The 7,461-nt window shown below is 42.3% G+C and overlaps 1 long non-coding RNA gene across 1 annotated transcript in view; it reads left to right on the top strand.

Moving 5' to 3' along the window:
* LOC142774449 (uncharacterized) overlaps positions 1–7,060 on the top strand; it is a 318,906-nt gene extending 311,846 nt beyond the window's left edge. Inside the window, exon 4 of the long non-coding RNA XR_012886404.1 lies at positions 7,012–7,060. This is a non-coding gene — a long non-coding RNA (uncharacterized LOC142774449). The remainder of the gene's footprint in view (positions 1–7,011) is intronic.
* Positions 7,061–7,461: the final 401 nt, after the last annotated feature.

The following is a 7,461-nucleotide window of genomic DNA, read 5'->3' on the forward strand; positions in this document are numbered from 1 at the left end:
TTAGTGAAGCTTTATGATCCAAAAGAGTGATTTACACAATGTTCAACTTCTCCAACATAATGCTTCCCGCACAAAAAGAACGTTCGCAGTTATCAGAAGTGTGTGAATAGTGAATTTCGGAACCTAATCAAGTAAGAGTCAAATAGTAATGGCACCAAATAGAATACAAATAGTAATTGAATACTGTTTGAATAGTAAGTAGACCATTTTCAAAACAGCCTTAGAACAGAACATTTTATTTGAAACAAATAGTCACAAACTTTCGACAAAGGCCATTACAGTCAGTTTGAATCTACTCAAAATACCACAATTACGAAAACTAAGGTAATCTCGTATGCAGCAGGAACTAGAATATTCGTAACATTTTGTAATTGTAGGTTCAACTACGGCATTGACTAGCGTTATCAACGTGAGACTTTGTCACCTCACTTTAAATAAAATTGGGACACAAAAACAAAACAATTTACAACCAAACATTGCAGATACAACTAAATATGTAACGGAGCAGATCAACCCGTCATCACAACATGGCCTGCGCACTAAAAGCGGATAACAATGGGCGTTGAAATTTACATCTGCAAGAACAATTTACGCAAACGCAAAACTTGTATCTGTTGCTAGTCGTGAAGCTGCAAGCACTCGTAGTTCCCACCTTTGGTTATTACAAGACGAAGACAGGAGCTGATAAATGCGATACAGCTAAAGTGCAGTAAAAATTGAGCAAGAATGGAGCTTTCAGAAGCGCATTCATTCGACAATCAATATAGTGTAGGTAGTCTTGCAAAAGCTTGGGCTGCGTACAGGTCACATTAGGGATTGAAAGAATGACTTGTAGCTGTTTCGTTGTTTTGGGGTTCTCCCGCCAGTGCCGATTATTAAAAGAATATTTGTTACTTAGAATATGTGCAATTCGATTCGACTTAGGAACCGAATACAGTGCTGTTTGATTCATTATCCAAAATTTTCGAATAATCGAACATCCCTAGCAATTATCCCTGAAAGCTACACATATGAAGTACTAAGGAAAGGTTCATGTGCTACTGCAAGACTTGGGTCACGTTACGTCGCTTCCTTCTTTCCTACTAACTGTGCTTTGCTTTTTTGTTTAGCACAAGAAGGCTTCTGTGGAAGAAGTTGGCTGAGGCCATCAATACGGAGTTCTTGTGCAACGTGACTGCCACACAAGTGGAAAACAAATGGAAGTCGCTGGACAGAGCATATAAAAAGTCAAAAAAAGACAACAATTCTTCAGGTCACCACCGTGTGAACTGTGAATATGAAGAGTAAGTTACGATTGTGTCTTCATATCTTCAGTGATTCTCATAGTGTCTATTACAGAGAGCTGGCAGAAGTCTTGGAAAAAGAACATAGTGTAAATCCAAGGCTGCTCTTGGAGCCTGGAAAAACAATCCTGCCTAGTGCAAGTCCAGAGTAAGTAAAAATTACTTAATTTGTGCTGTAGCCTGGAAATGACATGGCACCTGTACAATTACTTTCAACAGCACCAGCATCACTGAAGCACCTCAAGATGCAGCAGTCCCAGTCGAGTGCAACACAGCATCCAAAGTTCGGAGCAGCACAACGCCAAAAAGGAAGCGCCAGAGTAGGTCCCAAGTCACGCCGCTCTTGGAGGCATTAGAAAAAATGCAAGCTTCGAGAGCTAAGCAAGAGGAGGCAGCAGTGAAACAACTGGAGGAAAGAAAAAAATGGGAAGAGGCAAAGGCAAAGCGGCATGATGAGCGCATGCAGCGATTCGATCGGTTGATCGACGTACTCTCAAATAAGGACGGGTTATAATATGGGCAATAAACTTTTATAACACTAGCAGTGTCTACTCCATCTAATTTGTTAAAAAAAAACATTGCTTCTAGACGCGGCACCCCACTTCGCAAAACATTTGCACACTGAATAAATCGCGAAGCAAAGATGAACTTCTAGCACTGTTCCTTTGCAATGAACTCTCGCAGAGACTGACTGTAGCCTGGCAGACTGCAATCAAAATCTCCTTCACTTTCATCATTGCCCACATCTTCTTCTTGGGGAAGCGTTGCAAGTTCCTCAAGGAAGTCCCTTTCATCGTTGCACATGTTGTGTAGCACACACGCAGCCATAACTATATAGCAGCACTGTTGCACACTTTTTGCATCAACAAGGTAGAGCCTCCTAAAACGCTGTTTAAGCAGGCCGAAGGTGTTCTCAATAAGCACTCGTTGTTGACTGTGTCGTTTATTGAAGCTCTTTTTCCACGTAGGAAAAGAACTTCCATTGTCCTTGAATGGGGTCATGAGCCATGGCATCAGTGGATATGCACTGTCACCCAGTATATAATTGTCTTCACATTCCTGAATTGCGCGTGCAAAGAAGGGGCTCTCCCTCAGGACACGGGCGTCGTGAACCGAACCTGGAAACCCAATAAACACGTTCAGCAACTTGTTCCTGTCGTCGCAGATTCCTTGCAGGATTATCGAAGGCCACTTTTTCCGGTTGAAGTAAGACTGCGTAGATTCGCTTGGAGTGAGTATCCCGATGTGTGATCCATCGATACAGCCGATGGTGTTTCTTGGGCCCTTGCCTTTACTTTTGGCGAGGAAGCCGTTCTTTATGCGGGTCACTTCCGCGCTACTAGGCCAGCAAATTATCTCATCGCTAATAGCGTGTAAGAAGTGAACGACCCGTGTCACACAAACATGAACAGACGACTCGGTAACATCGAATTTGTCGCCTATGGCGTACATAGATATTTGTGAGCCTAGGTACACAAGCGCTATGAGGCATGTTTTTTCGGCACTGATTTGTTGGCGGCCTTGCACTGCCCTTGGGTAGAAGGCTGAAGTCTTGAACTTGGCCCTGAAACTATCAAAAGTCTCCCTGGACAGCCTGAAGAGGCGCTTGAATTCATACTCATGGTACCTGCCGATAATGCTTTCGTACCCGGGTACACGGTTGGCATCGTCGCGCACCAACGCGCACGCGACCAAGATGCACGCATCGTCGTACTCATCGTCGCAGTCACTGCAAACGGCACCGCTGACGGAATCGTCGTCGCTGCTCGAGTCCAGCAATTCCATCGCAGTCACAAGAAGTGCCATCACGGCCGTGTATTGATCGGACAAGGCGGCGGAGGCGGCTATTTTAGGCTTACACTACAAGGTGTTCTCCGGCCTGCACTCACGTCAACTCACGCCTTCGTTTTGGCTGTAGCCGTCGCGCGCTAGTGTCGGCTAGTGCCGAGGCGTGGTTGAGGCTGCACCTGCACTTGCTCGACCGGCGCTGCACGCTCACTGCACCGCTTGGCACCGCTTTTTCTGCACCTGCACTTTTCTGAACTAGTGCAAGCCAAATCGAAGATTCCTTTGATGCACTCGTTCGCCTCCGCTGCACGCTCGAGGCACTCTAACGCAGTGCCTCCAGAATACCATTCACCAATTTTCTTGCGCAGAACATCAAATAAATGTTTTTTTTCACTCTCTCCACACGCAAGAGTATTATCTTTCGACGACATTTGCAGATTACATGCGAATACGGGGCCATTTTTTTTGTTTTGGAAATACAGGAAAGAAAAAAAAATTCGCAACCGTGGGTCGTAGATTTTAGTAGGTTCATTTTTTGTGGTATTTATATAATCGGTAATTATGAAAGGCCTTCTTAATGACTTGAAAAAATACCTGCAGGAGGAGATAGTCAAAAGCTCACGACATCTTCACTTTAGCGCAAAGATGACGCAAACATGGAGGATTTGCATGAAGTGTTTGTTCTGTCTGTCATCATGTGTCATTTTTTGAGCGTTAGAATGCAGGTGTCTGTTTAACGTACGTAATACCAAATTTTTAAGTTTAAGACTTGAAACCACGTAAAAAATTAGGTCTACTGTATTGTAACATTCTCCTCAACTTGTAACAGCAAAGCTGTTTGAAAAACTGCTCTTTGTGAGTAGATCACCGAAAAATATCATCATCATAAACACGTATATTCAACGCAGATTAGATGTATTTATCACATTATTCAGCACTTAAAACTAAAAATAATGAAGTGAACAATTCCCGCAATAAATGACGACGGTGCCGAGTTGATTACCCGCGTATGTACAACAAGAAAATATTGAGGAACGTACAAGGCAACGGCGGCTACGAGAAGATTCTGAAGTGATTGAAGGCCTCTGACACTATCTGAGGTGCGAATGCATTGGGTCGGTGCGAGATCTTGTCTCTAGAATTTGTAAATCCGTGTCGTGTACGTACCCTAACTTGAAGCTATCTGTGTTATTGAAGGTTCGGCATTTTTATTCTAAAAAGAAGTTATTTACGGGTCGTATGATCTACTAACAGTTATTTTTACTAAACCAATTCGATCAAGCCATTGAACTTGTTGAACGCCTTTCGTTTTCCGCAAGCGTTATCGATCATTCGAACACACTCAGTCGAATGTATATGATGCATGCCTCTTTGCACGCAACCGCTGCCTATCTGGGAATATAAAGAACTCTCTCGGCTAACATGAAGCCCATGGTCACGAAGAAATTGGAAGCTGCTAGCAAAGGCAGCACAGTTAACAGCAGTGGCAGAAGTAGTCCTAACGAAGGCCCGTCCAGTCGCTCGACACTGTTTTGACGGCAGTGCACTGTAGATTCACTTGAAGTCTTCATGCGATGCCCAAGAAGGTGTCGTACGTTAGTTCTCATAATGGAGGTTCCAGGTCACTTAAAAATTATCGATCCTACATCACCTACCACTTTTGATATGAGTCTTGCGTACGGTGTTCGACTACGTTAAGTTTCGCCTGCAGGCGCGCACACGGAGACAGTAGGGACAGAGAGTCGAGTTGGTGCGTAAGGGCTGATCATAAAGCAATCTAACGCGTGCAAAGACAAATACCACATGTGTGCTGGACGTTGTTTCAGTTGTCTGGTTCTATTACGCTGTTTCCGTGTTTGCACACATTACCATCGTTTACGATGAGTACTTCTAGCTCTAAGTTCATTTTGGGCCACCAAACCATCATATCGCATTTACGTGCTAACTTATAATACTTAAAAGCATATTTATCGTCATCATAATCTTCAGCGTGACAACACCCACTGCAGGACAAAGGCATATCCCATGTACCGCCAGTCTACTCGGTTCTGTGCTTGCTGCTGCCACTTTATACCCGCAAATTCCCTAATCTCATCTGCCCGCCTAACTTTCCGTCTCCCCCTGACACGCTTGCCTTCTCTGGGAATCCAGTTAGTTCCCCTAATGACCAGCGGTTATCCGGTCTACGCACTACATGCCCGGCCAATGTGCGTTTCCTCTTCTTGATATCAATTATGAAGTCCTTAACCTCGGTTTCTTCCCCTAATCACTGTGTTCTCTTCTTGTTTCTTAAGGTTACCCCTAATACTTTTCTTTCCATCGCTTGCTGTGTCATCCTCAATTTAAGCTGAACCGTTCTTGTAAGTATATTAATATGTCATAAGTGATATTTATTCTCCAATTCACAATGTTTTAACAATATGAAAACTTAAAACTTTGAATACGAGAAGTTTCATGTGCTTCATGACAGACGGCAAATATCAGTAGAAACAAAGGCACGCAGAAGTTTGAATCTTTGGGTATCTTTGTTAACAGCAACACATCTTCATTATTTTGTTGTGTTCATGACAAGCTGCTTAACCAGTATACCAGTGTGTGCGTTCTTTAACACTCTGTACGTAGAAATGCTGTTGAGAGAGAAAAAATAAATTTGGGTTACCGGCCCCCTGAAATTATATTCCCGTGAAGCGAAGCCATATGGGGGTTTAAATATTCAACATTTTTAATTCATTGAGTCAGCTTGCCAAGAAATAGGTAAATATAAAGTTTTTGGTATTTTAATTATAGAGCCAGGTTTAGACTTATGCCTAGCCTTGTGGATCACTGCGACCAAAACCCAGAGGTAGCGTTCTCACAGTACAAACAAAAAACGGAAAATAGCTGCGAGGTGATGGCTTATTTGACAAGCCCCGGTGGAACTCAGTGGTAGACTACTGGGCTAGAAACTAGCAGATGATGGCTTATTTGATAGTTCGTGCGGGACGGCAGCTAGGAAACGTAATTGCAACTCACGTTGTCTTTCACTTTCTATGTGTTCACAGCCCGCCAGCCAAGAGCCAAAAGGTGGGTGAAAATCGTCAGAGTAGCCAGATTCCTGGGGTCAAGTGATGACGTGATGAGAGGTATACTACCCAATTGTCAATCATATGACAGGTTGAGGGGACATAACACGAGCAAGGCGTTGAAGGCACATAAGTAGCTGTAGGTGAGCAGCCGGTCATAAAAAAATATAAAAACGGCAGGCTAAGGGGCTGTTGACACGCTTTTTGAAGATTTTTGTTGGGATTGACAGTGCCACAAATTTTTCCAATGCGTAGAGCAAAGAATGTGCTCTATTGTTACCTCGAAAGGAATTCAGAAACGTGTTGAATATGATTAAAAGGTCAATAAAAGGGCATTTTTATTTCTAAAACGGCATTCTTTTCAGTAAGAGATAAAAAATGATAATATGTCTATTACCCAAACACTGCTTATACATGAATACGCCAGAAGAGCCGTGCGAGCTACTCCGTACTTAACATGAATCACTAAAAAGTAAGGGTTAATAGAGTTAATTCTGTAGTTGCCTGCAACAACCTAACCTTAATTTCATTCATCTTCTTTTTTCTGTGTGATTTTTTTAAGTTTATCTTTTTAGAAGACTTACTTTTTTGTACGGGTTGTGGACAATGAACAGAAAATATATGCGTGAAAGCTCTAATTTATATGGTTGGAAAATCCGTAATCTTGTTTGTTTTCTAGATCCCCATACTAACCCCTCTACTGAATAATTAAAGACTTTCCTTCTAAATACCATCTTAATCTTTACGACTTTTTTCCAGTTGCTCATCCCTTCCAAAAATCAAGATCCCTATACGGGATTTCCAATGGGCACAAAACACGAATTATTCGCATGTTTCAGTTTTAACCTTGATAATAATGTACTGTCGTTACTTTCTAGGTTCTTCACGGAACAACTTCGCCATATTTGGAGATCCTTCTGAAAAAGTAAGTGTTTCTTGTGTGTTCACCACCTAAAGGAATCGATATGCAAGCTGTAGATTGCCTATTGTAAGGAACTACCACTATGTTCCAGTAGCAAAGCGTGGATTAGTATCTCAAATACTTTGCTATTGTAAATAGAGCTGTGGCCGTCAGTACAGTTAGTATATCAAAATATTTAGAGCACTTACATTCGAACCGCACAATACGTGATATTATAAACCTATTCTCACTCCTATTTCATTAATGTGGTCACCTGGTTATGCGACTCGACGAGAAGGACGCAAAGTTGTCAATCTTGGAAAGTTGTGGAAAGCTTCCTAAAATCCATAGGCTGAAGCACAGGAGTAATATCATCTATAGAGGGAAATAAAAAGAAATAACGTGACATAACACATTCCAATTTTCG

This window comes from Rhipicephalus microplus, chromosome 10 (assembly GCF_043290135.1).
Source record: "Rhipicephalus microplus isolate Deutch F79 chromosome 10, USDA_Rmic, whole genome shotgun sequence".
Taxonomy (NCBI): domain Eukaryota; kingdom Metazoa; phylum Arthropoda; class Arachnida; order Ixodida; family Ixodidae; genus Rhipicephalus; species Rhipicephalus microplus.